This window comes from Mus musculus, chromosome 8 (assembly GCF_000001635.26).
Source record: "Mus musculus strain C57BL/6J chromosome 8, GRCm38.p6 C57BL/6J".
Taxonomy (NCBI): Eukaryota; Metazoa; Chordata; class Mammalia; order Rodentia; family Muridae; genus Mus; species Mus musculus.
In genome coordinates this window covers 56,892,664-56,917,856 of record NC_000074.6, presented here as the reverse complement: position 1 = coordinate 56,917,856, position 25,193 = coordinate 56,892,664, and the positions used below count along the sequence as shown (strand labels likewise).

The 25,193-nt window shown below is 38.6% G+C and overlaps 1 annotated feature.

Annotated features, from left to right (window-relative positions):
• Positions 1,103-3,306: an enhancer, noted in NCBI's record as "VISTA enhancer mm1688". NCBI's record gives its function as "enhancer in: dorsal root ganglion[4/8] | limb[5/8]" and the evidence as "EXISTENCE:transgenic organism evidence [ECO:0001131][PMID:17130149]".

Below are 25,193 nucleotides of genomic sequence, written 5' to 3'. Positions count from 1 at the left end.
AGGTCATGAGTGGCTTGAAATGTTTTGCTCATTCTCTGCTGCTGCTAAGAAGTAACAGGAGCATGTCTGCACTAAAGTGCGATTTTTCTCAGTTTAGGTGTTCAGGGTCATAAAGTCCTCTGAGCCTGGCCCACAAAAGCTCTGCTCTGTGTATGTCCTCCAAAACAGGATAATACCTTATCCAAGCAATTCTGCATCAGTGTGGTTAGAATCTTCATAAATTCCCAAGTTCTATTCACTTCCCAATGTGTAGAAAAGTTGATGCTTCACTTAACTAGTAGTTTGCTTTTGCTTGGTTGTTTAAGTCTTACTAGGTATAGTCTGAGAGGGAATGCTACTTAAGACTTTGGGAGTCTGGGGAAAATTATTTGGGGAGAGAATTAATAAAGGATATCTTAGGCATACTTAATGTTAAATGCTACTGTTGGATAAAAATGAGATCCAAAAGAGAATCAATAGTCCACCATCTATAGCTTTTCTATATGCATAAGGGTCTATTATGCTGGCTGTTCTAACATGGAATTTGGCTATGGTTCTAACATGGAATTTGGCTGATGGTGCTGTCTCACTTTTGTTCTCTATTGTTCTCATTCTGTCTCTCAAATTTCCTACTGACTCACTCATATAGGTAATTTGTTTTTAGGTTTTACATAAAGTGCTTCCATTATTACATGGTCTTCTGGAAATGCTTGTCAAATTAGAGGAAGTTTGTCGTTGTTTCTCTTCATGAGATAATAGTCTTTATGTAACACCCTGGGTACCAGACACAGTTCTGAACCTTTCAAATGCATTGAGTCCCAGCCCTGGAACAAAGATACTCTTATCAGTCTCACTTCATAGATAAGAAGAAAGTGATGCCTAGAGGGTAAGTGCCTCACCCAGAGTCACACAAATAATGGGAAGCAGATCTGTGCTTGGAACCCAAGTGCTGTGGCTCCCACTGGTCTCAGGGCCAATGAAATTTGCTGTCCTATGTAATTGGCTTCTGGGAGCTACAGCACTGAGACATTGGAAGAACCTAGGTTTCCAGGTTTCTATAGCTTTATCTTGGATCTTCAATGATAGTATAAACACAAAGCCATTCTCAGATGCAGGTAACTGTGTAATGGTCTGCATTCGCCTAGGTAGCTCTAAAGTAAACAAGGAACATGGGTGATAAATGAAATGGATACTAACGTTGTACAAGAAGGTGGAAAATATATTGCCCTGATATGCCTGTTCCAGCTGAAGCTTCTTAAATAGAACTGGAGAGAACACTCAAAGTGTGAATGCAAAGAGTGGCAGCCATTAGCATGCATTAGAATCTGGGCAGATCTCAAGATATAAAGAAGCACATTATACAGTCAAGAATATGAGACTGCCATGAGCTCTGCAAAAGAAGTGGCTCTAGTACAAAATACTGGTATTAAAGTAAGAAGTCTCCTGGATCTGACACAGTAATGATGGGTGAGAATGAGGCAGAGAATGGCTTGTCCTCCCAAGGATCCTGTGGTTAAATACATTACTACAAATTTCTCTTTGGGATCAAGGTACTGTTGACCACAAATGCCATATAACTTGGAGGCACTGAAAATACCTGTTGTGAACTAGATGGAGACCACCAACCTCCAGAAAGGTTCAGCACCCAGGTCTCCGAAGGTGAAAGGTCACAGCTTCATCTCACAACACCAACTAAGGTCTGTTTCTTATTACCAAATAATTTCCAGAAGGAGACCAGGCTTGGGCTCGACTATCCAGTAGCAGGACACGAGAGGAGGAGAGTCTGAGGAGAGGTTATTCTCTGTGCTGTAGTTCCACAGCGACTGAGGGAAAGAGTCACCTGTTTGTCACAAAGAGGATCTTGGTGTCTACTCGCCATCCCAGTGAGGCTTCCATGCTTGCCCTTGTAGCTCCTAAAACAACATGGCTTCCTTAGAAGGAGATAGGAGGAGGTAGGATCTGTCAATGGGGGGGGGGCATAGAATTCTCAGATCTGCATGGGACAGAGCCTTTGACAGGTACAGTCCCCAAAGAGCAGAGGTGAAAAGCACATTCATGTACTTGAGGTGAAGGACCACCATTAAAAATAAATAAGGAACTCCAAATGTGTAAATCCGATCTAAGCCAAACCATATGGCGTAAAATGAAAACATTTCTTCCTGTACTTTTGGCAATATGGTTTCTTACCAGATTTTATATACCTGGAAGTATCAACACAGCTGTTACCATGCAGTCTCTCCCCCCGATAGAAGGTATTGATGCTATAAGTAGTCCGGTGATATTCTCACTGTGTAGCTATGTGTGCACAAAGAATGTCATGCATGCAGTAGAAGTGTTAAAATCCTGGGCAACACCTCATACGTTATTGGCCTTCCATAGTGAACAAAGTCATTTTTCAAGCAAGTCATAAAGTAGTCTAAAAAACAAGTGTTTCAGTGTTTGCTCCAAATGAGGCAGTGGTGGGGGACTGCCGTTCATCTGACATCATTTCTGATGTAGTCAGCACCAGCTTGGTATCTGATTAGGGCCCCCGCCATGGTGGTGCCAGACTTACAACTTTAAGTGGGGTGGCTGAAGGAAATTAATGTGTCAGAGTTCCCTGAAGGTGAGCGTGTCTGCTTCACGTTTCCTTCAGAGAGCTTCAACTGGAGTTGCCTTTGATTCTTTCTAAGAGAATCTTTTGAAGATATTTCTGCATCTGGGTAATAGGGAGAGATGAGCTATCAACAGCAAACACATCTAGCAAAAAACATGTTGCCACATCGTCCCTGAAAGATGCAGATATCTTTGGTGAGAATGTGGTAAGATCAGTGGCTCCATTCAAGGCTGCTGAGAATCCGCAGAGATAACAAACCATCTTGACTATAGCATTAACCTGGCTCATGTGACTTGTATTCACATCACTTTATATTCCTTTAAATATAGGAAATGTGTCTGGTGGTGGTGGCAGTGGCAGTGCACACCTTTAATCCCAATGCTTGGAAGATAGAGACAGGCAGAGCTTGAGGTTGGGGCCAGCCTAGTATACAAAGCAAGTCCCAGGAAAGTGAGGGCTACACAATGGGATCCTGTCTTGATAAAAACCAAACAAACCAAACAAACAGAAAACAAAACAGAAACCAGGAGATGCTGCGCTTCACAGATGCACAGAATTGATGAGAAAGTCCTTATCATTTGCTTGCAGACTTGTCAACGAAAGGAAAATCTCAGTAAAGGCATTACATCTGTCATATAATCTTCATTTCCCTTCTTCTGGTTACATACACAAATTTCATCATAAATTTTAATCTTTTAAATATTCTCTATCCAGACAAACCAATGAGCCTAGGAATGGAACACTCTGTGGCACACTTTTTCTTTAAACAATTAATAGAAAGCACACACAAAAAACTTTGTAGTCCACAAAACTGAGCAAAACTATTATATTTTCTTCCTATTTGTTTGAGAAAATGTAGATGTAGACACCTCAGACAGATCTGGTCTTGAATTCTGGATCTGCTACTTACACAGATAATATAACTTAAAATATGCACGGATGCTTTTAACATCATCATATGTTTACCTATGTCTGTCAATCCTTGGTATACATGGATATGAACATAGAAAATTTTTATCCATAATAACCCCATGTACACATGACTACATGGACGTACACAGATTCATGAGTATTTGAGACATATTCACTAAGCTTATTCTTGCAGAAATTTTTAAGCTAGAGACTGTTTTATATGATTGACTACTCTGCTGCTGTACTGAAGTGTGCTTTTGTGATTCCCAGAAAAGACATTGCATTTAACATGTTTTCCATGCAGCCCTGGCTGTCTTGAACTCACTTGTAGAGCAGACTGGCCTTGAACTCGTAGATCTGCCTTCCTCTGTCTCCTGAGTACTGGGATTAAAGGTGTATCCTGCCATCACCCAGCTTGGGTGTGTACCGTATGCTCAGCACATTTACTATTTTTTAAAGAAAATAAAATGATGGTGATACAAGTCATATGATACTCTTGAGCAAGGTGTATATAACCAAGACATAGTAGTTATGTGACCAGAGAAAAATTATTAAATGTCGTTATCTCTGTCACCTCACTTGTAGATCAAAAGTGAGTCTAATCATGGGCAACTGGAAAGAGCAGCAAAAATCATGGATGATAAAAATATCTCTATGATACCATGTATTATCCTTTGGATATACACACAGGGGTGCTATAGTTGGGTCATGTTTGCTCTATCTGTACTTTTTTGAGAAACTTCTACACATATTTCTATTTCCTTAGAACAGACTTCATCATATCAAGACTAAATTGCCCTAGTTATTCTATGGAGGTATTATTATTCTTTTGTGTTTCACATAGAGTGAATGTTGCCACCAACACCACATTTTAGCATTCTTCGAAATCTCTTTTTACAGTGTCAAGGAAATAGAATTAGGATACATTTCCACCAACAGGTAGTAGATAATGTATTTACATACGTATGTATGTATGTATGTATGAATCTATCATCTATCTATCTATCTATCTATCTATCTATCTATCTATTCCCTGTGAGTGTGAGTGTGTGTGTGTGTGTGTGTGTGTGTGTGTGTGTGTGTGTGTGTGTGTACAAAAATATGGGGCTTCCTATACAGAGCGAAATGTTCCTCCCACAAATCATGGGTTGTCAGATAAAACAGCTCAGTTCCAGATGTGAGTTACTTTCAAGTTGTTGGTATCCCAAAGACACCTAAAGTAATATAGGCTATTAAGCTACTGTCATTCTTCTTGGTACCTCACTAGATATTGATGGCAAGAGTCTGAAGATACAACTCTTTGTTTACTAGAAATGAAAAAACAAAACAAGCTGGTATTGACTAGGAAGCTTCCTTGCTACTAGGTAGCTTTCATAGTACTGAACGATGCTATGTAAGCTACTGGGAGAAAAAGCATTAACATTCTTTTTTTTTTCTTTTTATTAAAAATTGAAATATTTATTTGATTGAGTATAAAAACAAAAGCACTTTGTCATATTTTTTTAATTAGGTATTTTCCTCGTTTACATTTTCAATGCTATCCCAAAGGTCCCCCATACCCACCCCCCCAATACCCTACCCACCCACTCCCCCTTTTTGGCCCTGGCGTTCCCCTGTACTGGGGCATATAAAGTTTGCAAGTCCAATGGGCCTCTCTTTGCAGTGATGGCCGACTAGGCCATCTTTTGATACATATGCAGCTAAAGACAAAAGCTCCCGGGTACTGGTTAGTTCATATTGTTGTTCCACCTATAGGGTTGCAGTTCCCTTTAGCTCCTTGGGTAATTTCTCTAGCTCCTCCATTAGGGGCTGTGTGACCCATCCAATAGCTGACTGTGATCATCCACTTCTGTGTTTGCATAGTCTCACAAGAGACAGCTATATCTGGGTCCTTTCAGCGAAATCTTGCTAGTGTATGCAATGGTGTCAGCATTTGGAAGCTGATTATGGGATGGATCCCTGCATATGGCAATCACTAGATGGTCCATCTTTTCGTCACAGCTCCAAATTTTGTCTCTGTAGCTCCTTCTATGGGTGTTTTGTTCCCATTTCTAAGAAAGGATAAAGTGTCCACACTTTGGTCTTCGTTCTTCTTGAATTTCATGCGTTTGGCAAGTTGTATCTTATATCTTGGGTATCCTAAGTTTCTGGGCTAATATCCACTTATCAGTGAGTACATATTGTGTGAGTTCCTTTGTGATCGGGTTACTTCACTCAGGATGATACCCTCCAGGTCCATCCATTTGCCTAGGAATTTCATAAATTCATTTTTTAAATAGCTGAGTAGTATTCCATTGTGTAAATGTACCACATTTTCTGTATCCATTCCTCTGTTGAGGGGCATCTGGGTTCTTTCCAGCTTCTGGCTATTATAAACAAGGCTGCTATGAACATAGTGGAGCATGTGTTCTTCTTACTGGTTGGGACATCTTCTGGATATATGCCCAGGAGAGGTATTGCGGGATCCTCCAGTAGTACTATGTCCAATTTTCTGAGGAACCGCCAGACTGATTTCCAGAGTGGTTGTACAAGCTTGCAATCCCACCAACAATGGAAGAGTGTTCCCCTTTCTCCACATCCTCGCCAGCATCTGCTGTCACCTGAGTTTTTGATCTTAGCCATTTTGACTGGAGTGAAGTGGAATCTCAGGGTTGTTTTGATTTGCATTTCCCTGATGATTAAGGATGTTGAACATTTTTTCAGTTGCTTCTCTGCCATTCGGTATTCCTCAGGTGAGAATTCTTTGTTCAGCTCTGAGCCCCATTTAATAACCCCAAATAACATTCTTACCTATCTAGGAACTCTGCAATTACAGTAATGAGCAGCCTGACAAGACAGGTTCATGGGTGAAATGGTGGGATGAATGTTACCAATTGCTCTCTGGTAGGATATAAAGCTCACACGGCAGGATGGAACACATGCCTGGTGTAGGAAATCTGACCAAGAGCCCATGACTAAAGAGCTCATGGACCTCACAGGAGAAATTACTACTGCTGTTTTGCTAAATGGGCACAATATAAAACTACCTTCTAGAGATATGTATCTTTACCCATAGACTAATAAAAATATATTTAAGGTACAATTTTATTCATTTATCATATTAAATGAATGTTTTATTAGTAAAAATGCATTTTCAGCACATATAAGTTTATACATAAGATATCTATTTGCAAAAGCATGTTAGAAATTATTTTTATAAATTATAAAAACACAAAATTCATGGATCATTCTAATTTCATAAATAATGATGAAACAAAAAGCTACTATGCATGTTTAAAAATTAACCTAAATGTATGTAAAAGCAAAGACTATATAATACCATAATATTATGAATAATGAAATTAGCCCCAAAACTCAGCATGTGATAGATGTTTTTGTAAGTGTCTTTCACTGTATTAAAATAAAGGTTTGTGAGGCGTTACCGGTAAGGACAAAGCCTTGCTTAGCTCCTTCCTAGCTATGTGGTAGACTGAATAAATTAATTTCTTGCTTTGCCAGGCTCATAAGTTTAAAACATAGAGTTAGAATCACAGTTCATTATAATTGAACACTTAGTCTGCAATCAACTCAAGCTATTACATAGGAAAATAAATTATCTTATCATAAAGGTAAAGAATGTGTGAACACTTCAACTCCCTATTTTAAAGCATAACTGTTCTCTGCAAATAGAATTATCTAGAAAGTAGAATATTCAAGTGCATTGATCATAGAACATTATCGCTACCTTTCCATCTGTTAAACCCCTCCATGTGATAACCACTTCACCTTTAGACTCTTATAAATAGAATGATTCCCAAAAACCCATTTTCGCGAGCATATTTCATTTGGCAAGCACTTGGCTGGCCATTAGCAGCTTTTAGGTTTCTCAGAGATTTTTAATTATGACAGAATAGGCAGGCGTGCAATGTAACACCAAAGGCCAGTGATACATTATGCAGACAGGTGGCATTATACTTATGAAGCAAGGGAGTCTGTTGTTGAGTACTTTAGCTGATAAAGCCCTCATTTTTCACCTTTCAGATCTTTGCTCTAGCTGTCTCTGATTCCTTAAGTAAATCAATTTTACTGTACCAACTGCGCTACCATTTTGCGATAATTCAGGAGTGTATACATGCTATGCATGTTTCATTCGTTGTTGGATCTGTGTTGCAAGCACAGAGTGATTATAAAAAAGACAAGAAACATTCAGATGTTTTTAGGGAACAAAAGGAAAGTTGAGCTCAAGGATTATGATAGCTTGATAGTTTGTTAACAGTTTGGGGAAAGATAAATGGGAACTTGGAGGTCATTATCATTATTTCTATAAGGGGAAATGTTGACAGATTTTGCTCAAGATGTTCAATGTTTACAATGTAAGACTTTAATGATGGAGTCTCACTGGGTACATATATTACCCACCCTTGATGATATGCCAATGCCCATGAGTGGATGGCCAACTCAAAAAGAACTCAATGGCATTTTTGTAGCCCTTCGTCTCATATTGCTTTGTTTTGACACTATTTATTTTTTGCTTGCATATTTTGGTTTTGACTTTGTGTTTTTGTGAGTTTTTTTGTTTTTGTTTTTTTTTTTTTGTCTTTCCTATGTGAATTTTTTGTGTTTTTGGTTTTTGTGGTTGCTATTGTTGTTCATTGCTTGTTTTAAAGAGAGGAAGAAAGCATGTGGAATTGGGTTCTTGGCAGGGTGGGGGGGTGAGGAGGAGCTGGGAGGAGCTGGGAGAGAGGAAAAGTGTGATCATAGTATATTGTACAAAAAATTATTTTTAGTAAAAAGGCAAAACAAATGGGAGAAGGAAACAAAAGAGTTCTTTTATGTGCCTGACAGTGATCTGGGGCAGAAGTTACTTTGGCTACTCTATCGTTTTGTTTGCCTACCGTTCAGGACTATGAAATCCTATAGTTTAATGGTTAAATTCTAAACATCTATGATAGTTTATTAACTATATTAGGATTGTTTAGCATAAATCATGTGATTGAAACACAGGAGGAAGTCTGCAGATGTGGTTTATTTACTTTGCCTATGCAAGGCCATGGGTTGGATCCCAGGACTGCAAAACAAAAAAACAACGATTGACCCAGAGGAGGAACAAACAGTTAGTTGTCCAGGTGGTCATGAGGGTGAAAGGAACTTGCAATGATTTTTGTCTGAGGAGTTTAGAAGTGATTATCAGGCTGGAAGACAGTAAAATCTGAAAAGCTGATAGAAGTAGCTTTTCTATAAGACAGACATGAAACTCACAAAACTAAGAAGTAACCGGGAATCAGAGATAGCCCCTTGTCTACTGATGAAGTTATCTCAGAGTGTGTCTCAAATATCTTCTAACAGAGTTTTAGATGCACATGTGACAAATTCCCTGATGGTGACAGAAAATTCAAAGACATAGACTCATGGTCTTCAAGAACCAGGTGCATCATGATCAGGGAGGGGGGGACAATGAACCTGTCAGTCATCTGGGGACTTCACAAAATACAAGAAGGACAGAAAGCCTGGAAATCTACATTAGTTTTATACCTTAGTCATAAAGCTGGTCTCTAGCTTTGCATACGACATTCCCAGTCATGATCTCTATGCCTGGGCTTTATAAAGACAACATCTGTGCCCAAGAGGATAGTGGTGGGCTCATTGATAGGCTGAGCTGCCCACCATACTTTAGAGGTAAAGAGAAAGAGGTAAAGGAAAGTAGTGCTATCCGGGGTGAAAGCTCATGTGATTCTGGGTTTACACGGAAGGCTAAATGTACTATCACCATAGTAAATTTACTCTCAATTGTTTTCACAAAGTTATTCACACTACAGTTGGAACATGCAGGGGCAAAAAGGTGTAGTTTATTTTGCCTATATTTGGATTTAAATCTTCAAGGGAATTGAGGTACAAAGACGGTATTTTCTATCCCCCATTCAAATCTCATTAGAAAGATCAATCAAACGATTTTGAAACATGACCATGTCGAAATTAAGATAGCTGTCTTTTCTAATCAGTCAGAGGAAAGCCTTAACATGTAACTTTCTTGGAAGTCTCCAGGTTGGACCTGAGAAGTGGCCGGAGTGGCATCTGAAAGTTACCACAATGGCCATGTGAATAAATTCTCTATAATCGATCTGTTACTGAAGCTGATAAGGTAAAGGTAAAGATTGCTAAAGAAAAAGTGGGAACATTGATGGAGAATAGGACAAACATCTGGCCTTTTCTAGGTCATCCTAGATTTTGCTGGATTCCCTCATCTCAGCCCTTTTGTTCCTTGGTCATGGAAAGGGCCAGAAATTGTCCTTGTGCCACCGTCTTCTCAGAAAGAGGATGCAGTTGATCCTCAGGCTGACCCAGAAACACAGAAGCAAATACATGTAATAAATGTTGTATGAGTTGCTTTCATGCTGCTGTGACTGCAGCATATTACCAAAACAACCCAAACAAAAACTCTTAATGGAGGAAGAAGGTATTTCAGCTCCCAGTTTCAGAGTATTTCAGTCCATCATGGTGTGAAAGGGGTGATGGCACAGCTCAGTTCATGGTCATAGGAGCATGTGGATAACACTGCTCACATCACTATAGACCAGCAAGCTTGGAATCAGGAGCTGAGCCTGACTCTCTGAGTCTTGGGCCCTAGTGACTTCTAGATAGGCCTCAAGTCATCCTGAAACAGCTCTACCCTGGAAAGCTAGTATTCCAAACACAAGCCTATGTGGGATATGTCAGACTCAAGCTTTGACAGAGGCTCTCTTGTGGTAACTCATAATACGGCGTATTCCTTTAATTATGGAACAAACTATTGACATAAAAAATTATGCCTGCATTGGAGGCATAACACAGAGTTCCATTTCATTCTCTCATTATCCAAATACAAGCTCCATCTATAAGTATTTGGGTTAAGAAAGATGCTTTTTACATATAACTCAGGTAGTGTGAAGGTTTGTTAATAATATTATATGAACTTGAAATAAGTTAAGCTTCATAAAAACCATGGGAGGTGAACTTTTTCAATGTATTAAATTTTCCTTTTACTCTTTTTTATCTAAGAAATAAGGTCTCACTTGGCATAATTTAATGATATCTTGATGTTTTAGATTATTTTAATTTAAGATTAGTAGTTCTTGTCAGTTTGTCATATAAAATCTGTATGGTATTACTGTTTTGGTCCTGAATCACACCTGCTATCAGGGGAGCAGGGAATAGGGCTCAGGAAGGAACCTTTTCCAGGACCTGGCTATTTGAAAAGCTGGGCAAGTATTCAGAACTGCATCTCTTCCATGTTTTCAGGTAATTATTATACCCAGAGAAGTCACAAGTAGAAGATAGAGGTGTCAGAGTGGGCAATGCTGTTACCAACACAAAGATGATTGTGTTTTTGCATTAATTGTGAGATGCCAGAGCAATAAAATGGAATAGAAACATTTACTCGCTAAAAAGTTTCTCTGATGCTTGATGTAATTATATTTTCTCACTATAGAAAAGACTAGGCAAAGCCACTCCACTAAACACCACATATACCCCACAGATTCTAAGAAGTCAAACAAGAAGGAAGGCTCAAGTGAGGATGCTTCGATTCCACTTAATAGGAGGAACAAAATGATCATAGAAGGCAGAGGGTGGGAGGGATCCGGGTGGGAGAGGGTAGAGGGAGGGGAAGAGGCAGGATCAGTTATGGGGAGAAACAGGAGAGAATCCCAGAGGGCCAGGAGAATGAGTGGAAGCTGCTGAGGTTGGGGTGCTGGGGGGAACCTCTAGAAATTCCCAGAGACCTAGTATGTGAGAGCCTCCCGCGACTCAGAGTGGATAACCTTAGCCGAAATGCCCAACAGTGGAGAGTGGGAACTTGGAGAGTCAGTTAGACAGGGTCCGTGTAGAGAGATGGGGACAATCACCCTCAAATTTTTTGACCCAAAATTGTTCTTCTTTAAAAGAAATGCAGGGACAAAAATGGAGCAGAGAATAAAGGAATGGCCGAACAATGACCGGCCCAACTTAGGATCCATCCCATGGGCGGGCACCAAAACCTGACACTACTTCTGATGCAATGTTGTGCTTGCAGACAGGAGCCTAGCATGGCTGTCCTCTGAGAGGCCCTACCAGCAGCTGACTGAGACAGATGTAGATACTCACAGCCAAGCGTTGGATTGAGGTTGTAGAACACCATGGAAGAGTTAGGGGAAGGATTGAAGGAGCTGAAGGGGATGGCAACCCCATAGGAAGACCAACTGTGTCAACTAACCTAGTAGACCACTGGGAGCTCCCAGAAACTAAGTCATCAACCAAAGAGCACACATGGGATGGTCTGAGGCCCCTAGCACATATGTAACAGAGGACTGCCTGTCTTGTCTGGTCCCAGTGGGAGAATATGCCCCTAATTCTCTAAAGAGGGAGATGATCGGGGTGGGGGTGGGGTATCTCTCAAAGGCTAAGAGAAGGGGGAGTGGGATGAAGAACTCTAGGAGGGGGTTCCAGGAGAGGGGCAACAATTGAAATGTAAATAAATAAAATAATAAAAAAACACAAACAAACCACGTTTCTCCTACATCACACTAGTCATGCTTTAAATTCATTTTATTCTTAGCACATTGCTAACACAATAACTATGACAAGTAACAGATTCAAAACTGACAAGGCTTACAGTAAACCCTGGAGCATTTTGCTACCTGTTGTTTTCATCTTGTTTTGCTACAGGTTCAGTCCTCTGATGATTTAAATCAGGTGGCAAAAGGATATTTGATTATGCTAAATTTCTGCCCGGAGGTTAATGAGTAATGGGAAAATTACTCCGCTGACAGTGTCAGGAATGCCCACCCCCACTGTGCACAAAAAGGTGCCAAAATGCCAATAACCAAGTGTGTGGTGAGGGTCACAGGGACTCTATCTGGCCACTTGGTGGGCAGACCATAAACTCTTAATCAGTGCTACTTGGGCTGGGAAAGCCTCATAATTTACCCACACAGGTTTTTTTCTTCAGCACACCACACCCCATCATTTCACAGCCTAGGGCTTTTAAACACTTTCACGAGCAAATCTCAGGGCTTTCCTTCCCTTTGCTTTCAGAGGTCTAATTATCTTAGACCTCCAAGGCAGCTCATCCCTTTTCATCTCAAACACAAGAAAACAGCAGAACCATATAAGAGTTGAGCATCCTTAAAACAATATACTCTTCAGATTGCCTGGAATTGTGAAGTGACATCAAATTGCTTAACAGAGTGGAGGTTTGAGGCATGATGGTCTTTAGAATAAACTTAACTATTCAAATCTATTTAATGCTTCAGCAAACGTAAAACAAGCAGACACTTTGGGGCTGTAGAGATGGTTCATCAGTTAAGAGCACTTGCTCCTCTTGGACGAGGGCTGGAGTTCAGATCCCACTACCCACATGGACAATCCATGACTGCCTAGAACCCTAGCTCCAGGAGATTTGGCACACCTTTCTAGGCTTACACCTTTCTGTACCTCCACTTGATGTCCACAAACCCACACAGACATACAAAAAATTTTTTTAAGTATTACATTTTACCAATATCACATTTATAAAAAATTCCCCATTGTATATCCCTGGCCTCTGTGTGCTCAAGAAACGTCCAGAACCTGAAGTGCTAGTCAACAGTAGACATGTTTGGAAGCTCCCTTTAGCACAGTTCTACTAAATTTTGTCTGGGTTTATATGTGATTTATATCTGCGTCTCTGGTATTCAGCAAGATAAGATCATGTAATTACACACAATCTGTGAAGGAGGGACAGGATAACCCGTTGCATTGTTCTCATACAAAAAACCATGGAAGTACTTCTGGGCATCAGCAATAGTGTCAGAGTTTGGTTTCTGTGCCTGGGATGGATCCCAAGGCGAGTTGGTCTCTGGATGGCCTTTCCTTCAGTCTCTTCTCCATTTTTTGTCCCTGCATTTCCTTTAGACAGAAACAATCCTGGGTTTAAAATTTTGAGATGGGTTGGTTGGCCCCAACTGCTAACTGGGAGCCATGTCTATCTACTTGATTCTCTGGACTTCTGTCTTGTCTCCTCCCATACCTAATCCTGACTCCCTTTTATTCTCCCCCTTCCTGCTTCCACTCAGGTCCCTTCCTCCCTCTACCTCTTGTAATTATTTTGTTTCCCCTTCTAAGTGGGATTGAAGCATCAACACTTGGGCCTTCCTTTTTGTTAAACATCATATGGTCATATCTATCTCTATATCTAGATCTATCTAATCTATCTAATCTATCTATCTATCTATCTATCTATCTATCTATCTATCTATCTATCATCTATCTATCTATCATCTATCTATCTATCTATCTATCTATTTTTATCTCTCTCTTGATATATATCATATATACATTATATATGTCGTATATTTTATATGTCATATTTTTGACAGCATGCATAAGGCTCTTGGAATTATCTCCAACACTATATAAAACCAGGCATAGTAGGTAGCTCCCACCTATAGTCTCAGTACCTAAAAGTTGGAGATCAGAGGAAAGGGATCAGAAATTCATGGTCATCCTTGGCATTACAACAAGTGTGAAACTAGCCTGAGCTATGTGAGACCCAGTATCACAAAACAAAACAAAATATAAAGCAGCCAAAGAAAAAGAGAAAAACTCCACAAAAGATATAGTTCCCCTGGTTACAGTAGCACATGACTATAATCTCAGTATTAGAGTCATAAAAATTTGAGTATCCCAAATTCAAGATCATCCTCAATTATATAGGGATTGAACAGATATGAAAGGTAGGTCCATATAACTTCCCAATGCTTTGAATTTTCTCTATCTGGATTCACATTTTAGTTCCACCAACTCATTGACCCAGCATCAAAGGTAAGTATAGAAAAACAAGATAGGAAGAGACTGTTCATGAACATTGTGGCAGACAGCACTTGTAGTCCACTTTCCCTGTTGAACAGAAGCTATAAATGGCACTTGGTGGCAATAAATACAGACATGGAATGTGCTAGATTTCTGTAGCAATTTAGGGTCCTATCAATATTACTCCTTGTTAAAATTCTAATTGGATTTAGGACATGAAAGATTTTAGTCAGAGGTAAGAAGACATTCAGAGTCAACTCTTCCAGTCATAGATGAAGAATTTTTATTTCATACTCATACCTTTCATTGAAAAAAATTCTTTCCCCAGAAATGTGGTGTATATTGGGTATAAGTTTTCACAATATGTATTAAAGAGTTACAGGCTTATTTCTCTTCTCCCTTCTTCCAGAAAAACAGACATGTCCCTCTACTCTCAGGGTTCTTGCTACTTTAGTGTGAATGTATAGAAAATGGGGCTTCTGTAAAGAAAATCCTGATGAGAAATGTAGCTTTACATCTTAAAAGGAAATTTAAATAGTTACATTTCAATTTAGTAACTCATTTTTACTCAAGTGTTTAATTTTTTTTCAAAAAGAATATAAATAATATAATCAATGTTGATTCGAGAAATATGTTCTGATTTCTTTTTCTGATGGAATTATTACTTCTTTGAATGACTCTCTTCTTAGGGTCACTATTGCTGTGATAAAACACCATGACCAAAGCAAGTTAGGGAGGAGAAGGTTCATTTAGCTTACACTTCCACACTGTAGCCCGTCACTGAAGGAATCCACATGAAACTAGAGGAAAGAAATGATTCAGAGTTCATGGTGGGGAGCTGCTTACTGTTCTGCTCTTCGTAGCTTGCTCAGTCTGCTTTCCCAGGCTTGCTGAGGAGCACTCGCCCAAGAAAGACTTCATCTACAATGATCTGACCCTCCACATCACTCAATAATTAAGGAAATTCCCTACAGGCTTGCCTATACCTCAATTTTACTGAAACATTTTCTCAATTAAGGCTCCAACCTCTTCAGTGACTCTAGCTTGAGTCAAGTTGATATAGCCAACATGACTTTGAAAAATTAATACTAAGATAGCAAAAACTCTTCTCAGGGATAAAAGAACCTCTGGTGGAATCACCATGCCTGACCTAAAGCTGTACTACAAGAGCAATTGTGATTAAAACTGCATGGTACTGGTATAGCGACAGACAAGTAGACCAATGGAATAGAATTGAAGACCTAGAAATGAACCCACATACCTATGGTCACTTGATCTTTGACAAGGGAGCAAAAACTATCCAGTGGAAAAAAGACAGCATCTTCAACAAATGGTGCTGGCACAACTGGCGATTATCATGTAGAAGAATGTGAATTGATCCATTCCTATCTCCTTGTACTAAGGTCAAATCTAAGTGGATTAAGGAACTCCACATAAAACCAGAGACACCGAAACTTATTGAGGAGAAAGTAGGGAAAACCCTAGAAGATATGGGTACAGGGGAAAAATTCCTGAATAGAACAGCAATGGCTTGTGCTGTAAGATCAAGAGACAACAAATGGGACCTCATAAAATTGCAAAGCTTCTGCAAGGCAAAAGACACTGTCAATAAGACAAAAAGGCCACCAACAGATTGGGAAAGGATCTTTACCTATCCTAAATTAGATAGGGGACTAATATCCAATATATATAAAGAACTCAAGAAAGTGGACTCCAGAAAAATCAAATAACCCCATTAAAAAATGAGGCTCAGTGCTAAACAAAGAATTCTCACCTGAGGAATACCGAATGGCTGAGAAGCACCTGAAAAAATGTTCAACATCCTTAATCATCAGGGAAATGCAAATCAAAACAACCCTGAGATTCCACCTCACACCAGTCAGAATGGCTAAGATCAAAAATTCAGGTGACAGCAGATGCTGGCGAAGATGTTGGAGAAAGAGGAACACTCCTCCATTGTTGGTAGGATTGCAAGCTTGTACAACCACTCTGGAAATCTGTCTGGCAGTTCCTCAGAAAACTGGACATAGTACTACCGGAAGATCCCGCAATACCTCTCCTGGGCATATATCCAGAAGATGTTCCAACCAGTAAGAAGGACACATGCTCCACTATGTTCATAGCAGCCTTATTTATAATAGCCAGAAGTTGGAAAGAACCCAGATGACCCCCAACAGAGGAATGGATACAGAAAATGTGGTACATTTACATAATGGAGTACTACTCAGCTATTAAAAAGAATGAATTTATGAAATTCCTAGGCAAATGGATGGACCTGGAGGGCATCATCCTGAGTGAGGTAACCCAATCACAAAGGAACTCACACAATATGTACTCAGTGATAAGTGGATATTAGCCCAGAAACTTAGGATACCCAAGATATAAGATACAATTTGCTAAAAGCATGAAACTCAAGAAGAACGAAGACCAAAGTGTGGACACTTTGTCCCTTCTTAGAATTGGGAACAAAACACCCATGGAAGGAGTTACAGAGACAAAGTTTGGAGCTGTGACGAAAGGCTGGACCATCTAGAGACTGCCATATCCAGGGTTCCATCCCATAATCAGCTTCCAAACGCTGACACCATTGCAAATACTAGCAAGATTTTGCTGAAAGGACCCAGATATAGCTGTCTCTTGTGAGACTAGGCCGGGGCCTAGCAAACACAGAAGTGGATGCTCACAGTCAGCTATTGGATGGATCACAGGGTCCCCAATGGAGGAGCTAGAGAATGTACCCAAGGAGCTAAAGGGATCTGCAACCCTATAGGTGGAACAACATTTTGAACTAACCAGTACCCTGGAGCTCTTGACTCTAGCTGCATATGTATCAAAAGATGGCCTAGTCGGCCATCACTGGAAAGAGAAGCCCATTGGACTTGCCAACTTTATATGCCCCAGTACAGGGGAACGCCAGGGCCAAAAAGTGGGAATGGGTGGGTAGGGGAGTGGGGGAAGGGTATGGGGGACTTTTGGTATAGCATTGGAAATGTAAATGAGTAAAATATCTAATAAAAATATTAAAAAAAGAAAAATTAATAGAAATAGAACTTAATTTCTAAGAACCTGTGCATGTGCGTGTGTGTGTGTGTGTGTGTGTGTGTGTGTGAGAGAGAGAGAGAGAGAGAGAGAGAGAGAGAGAGAGAATTACTGATGATCATCTACATAATCAAAGAGGTGAATAATTTATTTGGGGGATGATAAAGTTTGTGGAATGATGGTGTAGCTATTCCATATACATAAAAGTATAGTAGAAAACATTCTCTCATGTGCTTTGTGTATTTGTAGACTTAACAGCTTCTATTCAGATTTACCACTGTAAAAATAAATGTTCATAAAGCTAGAATTTGTGAGTTCTTATAAGAAATGAAGATATTAACACATTGACCCTGTCTAAAGGAAATGGAGCAGAGGCTGAAGGAAAGGCCATCCAGAGACTACCCCACCATGCAATCCATTCCATCCACAGACATCAAACCTCCACACTTTTGCCGATGCCAAGATGTGCTTGCATACAGGAGCCTGGTATGGCTATTCTGAGAGGCTCTACCAGCAACTGACTAAATCAGATGCAGATCCTCACAGCCAACCATTGGACTGAGCCTGGGGACCCCAATGGAAGAGCTAGGGGAATGACTGAGGGAGCTGAAGGGATTGCAACCTAATAGGAAGAACAATATCAACTAACAGGACTACCCAGAGCTCCCAGGGACTAAGCCATCAACCAAAGAGTATACATGGGCTGGTCCATGGATCCCACTACATATGTGGCAGAGGATGGCCTCATATGGCATCAGTGGGAGGGGAGGAGGTTGGTCTTATGGAAGCTTGATACCCCAGAAAAAAGGGGGATGCTAGAGGGATGAGGCAGGAGTGGGTTTGGGTGTGTGGGAGAGCACTCTGTTAGAGGCAATGGGGAGGTGATAGGGTACGGAGGTTGTGGAGAGGAGACCAGGAAGGGGGATAACATTTGAAATACAAATGAATAAAATTAATAATAAAAAAGTTAACGACATCCCTTTTTATCAAAGAATTTGTGATACATTATTTGTTTCCTCCATGACAGTTTCTGTCTTTCAGAAGAATGATGATTCAAAGTTATGGTTTAGTTAAATAAAACAGATTACTAAGTTAGAATAAACTCAGTCAGTGGGGGAATCTGGCAGCTAACCCATTTATTTATGTGCCAAGTAAAAAATTATGCTCCAACTTTGAAGCTTCACTTAACAAGACACACTGCTGATTTCTGGAAGGAAAAAAAAAACCCAAGTCTTTGGATATAAAATAATTTTGCAAAAGTTCCCATGTGTTGCAAAAGAAGTGTTGATACAGTATTACCTTCCAAATAATTTATAATTTTAAATAATTATAAACCAAGAAATGGAAGATGACAATTATTAAATTACAAAACCTGACTTTTAAATGATATTTGTATTTTTTTAAAAAAATGAACAGATTCTTATCTAAGTGTTTATTAAACTTATTAATACAGCAGCTAGAGAGGTGTCTTACAAATTAAAAGTCCTTGTTTTTGCATAGGACCAAAGTTCAATTCCCAACACCATGTGGTGCTCTTGCATCTTCTGGCTCCTGAGGACACCTGAGCACATTTGGTACCCAGGCACACAGGAACATATATAACAAGGCAAACAAGTGAATTCTTAAACATTTTTATTATTTCACCCCTTCTCCGTTGTTTTGCATTCTGTTAAGTATTCCAACTTTCTTCCATGTGCAAACATTATCCTGTGGAGATACTTCTTCAGCACCACCAAACTAGTTAGACTCCAGACCTGTGAGGAAGAGTGAATTGAGAAGTCATTTTTGTTTATTTACTAACATTGGAAAAAAAGAAGAAACAACACCTCCATATGGCTTTTGAGTACATTTGAAGTATGAAAGGGAAACTGAAAAGTGGTTCTACATAGCTATAAAAGTGCTGTGCCACTTTGGACTATTCATATTATGTGTCACCTATACTTACTTTCATAAGTCAATCAAAAACATTATACTTCTGTGGCCTAGAGCGATGCTTCAGTGTTATGAGCTGCTCTTTCAGAGGACCTGGGTTCAATTCCAAGCACCCATATGGTAGCTCACAACTGTCTCTAACTTCAGTTTCACAGGATCTGACACCCTCATACAGACATCCATGCAATCAAAACACCAATGCACATAAAATAAAAATAAATGTATTAGTTAAAAATACTATTTCCAACAAAACATACTTCAATAGTTATAATTTTATATTGTAAAATTTAAATTAGGAACAATATAAAATATTTCTATGAATATCATTTCCATACTATAATATATATAAACTCTAGAGTTGGGTATAAAATAAATAAACAGAATACATTTGATTCTGTTCAAAAAATACTCATTCTCTATTGTTCACTAAGAACTATTCTAAAAAAAAAGAACATGAAAACAAATGTCTAACAAATGGAACCTACATAGTTAGATTATGTTATCATAACAGTGTTTATATCTAACAAGACTTAATACAGTTGTTGAGAAGACAGCATACTGAAATTTTAGAAAAATAGCTATCTTCAGGTACAGGTAAAGTCTTTATAGACAAAAAAGGGACTTAGTTAGAGAGTTATATAGATAATGTAATTAGTGAGATGAAGAGATGCCAAGAGAAAACTGACTGAGAAATTATCCAGAAAAGTCTAGGAAACTGATGGAAAGTAAGCAAAGAACAGAAATTGAATTTTGATAAGATTTAGAGAACTAAAATATTGCCAATTTTGTATCCTAGTGAAATTTAGTAAAATTGTTTTCTATGCTAGAAGCATTGTAGATTCTAAAGACCCCAAATAATTCACTATTTCTGAAAAATCAATCCTAATGTAAAACTAAGAAACTACTTTTGGGAAAAGAGAGTAGAGCAAGAAGTTAGATATGTGTCCCAAGTTTGCAATGTCAAAACTCCAGAAAACTGAGAAGGTATTGCAAATGTGAGCACAGACTGGAATATTAGTGTCAAACACAAACAAACAAAGCCATCAAAAACAAAACACCCAGCATCAAGAACAACGAACAGGGAGAAAAAACAAGGAGGCGGTGAGGGAGGATCAGAGGAAAGAGGAAGAGGAGGAGAGGGAGGGAGGACCAGAGGAAAGAGGAAGAGGAGGAGAGGGAGGGAGGACTAAGGGATAGAGGAGGAGGAAAGGGAAGATAAAGGGAAATGGAGGATGAGGACAGAGGAGGAGGAATGGGAGGAGGGGAGTCAGGCGAAAGAAGAGAGGAGGAAGAGGAGGAGGAGGAGGAGGAGGAGACTTAAACCATTCTAAAGTATAGGTAAAAAGCAGTAGAGGTGTTTAAAAGATGTGGGCACTAAACAGTGTTAAAAATTATCTTCTAAAAGAAATTATCTTTTATCCAGTAAGAGAATTATTATTCCAGTCCTTATCTATGACTCTCACAGACTAAAGATGGTTGTGAAATCTTAGCTTCCCACGTGTCATTGGAAGGAGGAATAAATCCCCCTCCCCTTAAGTTTGGCCTTAATTAATTAGGGCTTCTTTGGTAAAAAACAATGAAACACCTAGCATAAAGTCAGTACATTGATATATATGTGTAAGTTCTAGCCATTTGTTTTGTTTGTGTGATTCAAATGTAAGAGCCATGTGCAAAATATAATATTCAATAACTTAACGCAAGGATAATATATATTTTTGGTGTTTTCCCAAGTTGCAGTTTCATGAAGTTTTTACAGGTTATATCTCATTTCTGTACCTCATTATTAGCGTATGCTCAAAAAATGGTGTCATAGTGTGATATGCATATGAAGATGTGGGTTTGACTTTGCATTGTTAATGTCTATAATAAGCAAAGATTGAATATAGGGATATTATCAGACATTCAGTTTTAAATTGATTGAATATAACATTTGAGTTTTGCTTGTGCACACTTTGTCTCTAAATTATTAAGTAATTTTCTAAATAGGAAAAATTCTTGTTTGAACAATAGAAGAAAGCAGAAGTGGTCTTCAAAGCCTGTCAAAATTGCAGGTCATGAGTCATGAAAGACGTATAGTTTCTGCTTAGTTTGCTGATTTGTGCCAACTGTGGAAGTTAAACTATATTTATACTTTCTTCTAGGAACTACTTAAGAAATAGAAAAGTAGAACCAAACTATTACTTAAGTTACTAATACAGCGAAATTGATGAACAGAGTGAAATTTTGATTTTGAGTAGTTTTCTCAAGAAAACATACAAGCAAACAACAAAACCCCTAAGTTTTAGAGACTCTATCCCCTGCCCCCCAAAATGACTTCTGTACTGAAGAAGTCATTCAGGCAACTTTTAAAATGGTTCCCAATGACATACTTATGGTATCCAAGCTTGCTGAGTCTGTTCTCACTTCAAATATAGGTGACCAGTATATACTATGTAACCAGTGGAATATTACGGAAATGACTGTAGAACTTGAATTTTGCTGAGTCATAACAGACATTGAAACAGTTTTCTTCCTCTTGGGTCATATTGATGGATGCCAGATCTTTAGTAGGGACACTTATACAGTCATAAGAAGTGGGCCATATTGTAAGACGCTTTCACTGAGAAATGTATGAATTTACTTGAAAAAAATTCTCAGGTTGCAATCAATCCCCAGCTGAAACCTTGATCACAGTTCCCTGAGAAACTCTGAGACGAAATATGCAGAATGTCTAACTAAGCCGTTCTTGGAATTCAGGCCCCCCAAAACTTCACAGTATCTAAATATTGCTTGTTTTAAACTGGTAAACTTTAGAGTAACATGTATCCACAGTAACTGTTGGGAGTTGTTTTACAGGTGATTCTTTATTCAAAACACTTGCTGTGTTTGAACAAATACTCTCTGGACAGTAAGGAGATGTAGATCCACAGACATCAGAGGCTCATTATTGAAAATGCGAGATAAACTAACCCTCTTATGAAAACCTTGGTTGGAAAGTTGCAAGTTATCACTGTAAACAAACAAACAAACAAACAAACAAACAAAAACAAAGTTCCCTTGTGGGAATCTGGGGACAGCTCTCCATACCCTGGTGATGATTATGGATCATGAGCAGAAGAAAGAGTCCAAGGTATGTATGTGGATGGCAACTGGGACAGGGACGTTTCAACACAGAATATTCATAGGCTATAGTCTCTGCCATTTATACATATATAATTTTCATTAAATTTATTCAAAGAATTTAAATTTATTGCTAGGATTGTTCAAGGGAAATTTATAAGAATTTGTTTCTTATCACATCCCTGTGCACAGACATTCACACAGACACACACACACACACACACAGATAAATAAATTAGACTCCCTATAGAGATGCTATTGATAGAACTGGAGAGATGACTCAGTGATTAAGAGCCCTTGTTGCTCTTGTGAAAGACCTGAGTTCAGTTCGTAGCATCCACATGGTTGCGTACAACCACCTATAACTCCAGTTCCAGGGGATCTAACCCCTTCTCAGACTTCCGCACATAAGATGCATGTGTGTGGTGCGTATACATACATGTAGGCAAAACATTCATGCAATAAAAATAAACTATAACAAAAACATTGATTTAATGTGTTAGACTACCCCCCCTCCAACCCCCATATCATTGTTGAGTTCTCAACAATTTGGCATACTTACATTTTTGTAACATGTTTTCTGCTTTGTGTCTTTGTGTCTGTTACTATACTAGTCTAAAATAGTAATGTACATAGCCATTGTATCATCTAGCTGATGAGGTTAGCCAGAAAATACCCACTAAAGTTGACTTCCCATTTGTGTACATTTCTGTATTTCCATAAGTATAGGTCAAAAGTTACAGTTTTCTTTGCCAGTTGATAATTAACAGTATTTTGGTCACTCAGGAGTAGGGGTACACACCTTTAGTCCCCCTTCTTTAGAGGCACAAAGAAGTGGATCTCTGTGAATTTGAGTCTGGTCTACATAATGAGCTCGAGGACAGCCAGAGCTACATGGTAAAACCCTGTTTTGAAAACAAACAAACAAACAAATAAACATAAAAGCAATCAAGCAAACACACAAACAAAATATTTTGAATATTGAAAAGGGATTTGAAGATTGAATATTTATCGAATAAGTACTAATTATCAAACAAACTTACTTATAGAGAAGGCAGCAAAATGTGTGAGTTAAACTTTGATACCAGAGTAAAGAATCTTGTGTTTTAGCGTTTGCATATATTTCAACTGTGAGTGGCTATACTGCACAGATCCTGTTTGCTCAATTTACAATATGTCATTTGAAGCATGATGGTGAAGTATGAAGACTAAAAGATGCTCAAACCTGTGTTCCAGAAATAATTGGCTATTTCATGTTTATTTAAATAGAATTGAATTTGACCTAAAGTAAACTATTTTATATGTACAGAAAAAATCCAGTTCTAATTGTCTTGTGACGCTAAACTGAACCATTCACAAACTATGACCAGAGCTTCCTTCCTGACTAACATTTTATACAGGAAATCATGTACACAGTAAACTAACTTTTAGATTGAGTTATGTTTTGAGCAATAGAAAAAAGAAAAACAATTATTTATTTAAGTCATAGACGTTATCAATTATATGTCTTCAAATTAATAAATTTTATTTAGCAATTCTAGTTGCTTTATTAATGTCTTAAGCAACCCCCTTTCTTTAGAAACCACATTCTTCTCAGGAGAACTCTCTAGTTACAGGCTGTATCACTACAAGACAGTTATATTATGTGCTATGTTGTGGATTGCACAATGTGACTGACATTCCAGGCTTTCTGCTCACCATGGCCAGAACTAGAAGTCACAGTCGAATCCTCAGAAAATATGTGACTTCATTCACCACAGAAAGAGTCACTAAGGCAGCAGAGTTCCAGAGAGGCTTTTCCTAAGAGAACGAAGGTAATTAGCCTCAACAGGAGATAATTTCAGTTCACAGGGTGGCTGTTGTTTTAAGTCTTTCTGGGAAATTTGGATTTTCCATTGATAGCAGTTTTAACATGTCATGCTGGAGCCAGAGTGAATTAAAGTGAAGAGCTACACAGTCTAAACAAACATTCCTCGCCATTATCAGAAGCCTGACAACATAATAGCATAAAAGAGACACGTGGTCACATTCACAAGTAATGCAGGAACAATTAAAAATCAAAGAAATGCTACATTTCCTGAGCTAAGAGTCCCTCCCGGTATACTTAAAATCAGTACTTTTTCTCCTCCCCTCTCCCTACCTACAGTTTTATAGTGTTGTACGTTGGAACTAATACAGGAGTGATTGCTTGAACGACTCTCAGAATTAGTCTACCTTTGCCTGAGGTTTGAAAAATTAGTGTAGTCTGGGAAGACATTGCAGGATAATGTTGAGTGCACTGTTAGAATTGGCATGTTTAAATTCTTTGTAACATTTTCCTGCTTCCACTGAAGTTGCATGGCCATTCAAATAAGTTTGTAGTTGTAATTATATTTTTTAAAACTGTTAAAGGGGCTTGATCATATTTACTATGTACAATTTTTAAAGATGTAGTTTATATGTTAAAAGTGAAGCCCACTTCTATAGGCTTTTTCTTATTTTTGGAACTACTGGCTTAAAACAAAAACAAAAACAAACAAAAAACAAACAAACAAAAAAAACCTCTTGAAAATTCTTTAAAATTATACACACCAGTAAACTCCAAATTGAAAAACTTAAAACAGAGTTCTAGAAATCCTCTAGTATGCTTCTCCTTTTTGATGGAGCTGAGTAGATGATGAAGCTGTAGTAACATGATTTTCAGTGTAGAACAGATCTATCCAGAAACAGTCCCATGTTCTTCATTGTTGTGTGAGGAGAGCTGTATTAATTATACTTCAGAATGGCTTCAGTCTTAACTTCCTCTCAGGGTGTATTCCTAAAGAAATCCTTGGCCACACACACATGCTCTGAGCTTGCTGACCACACGCAACGC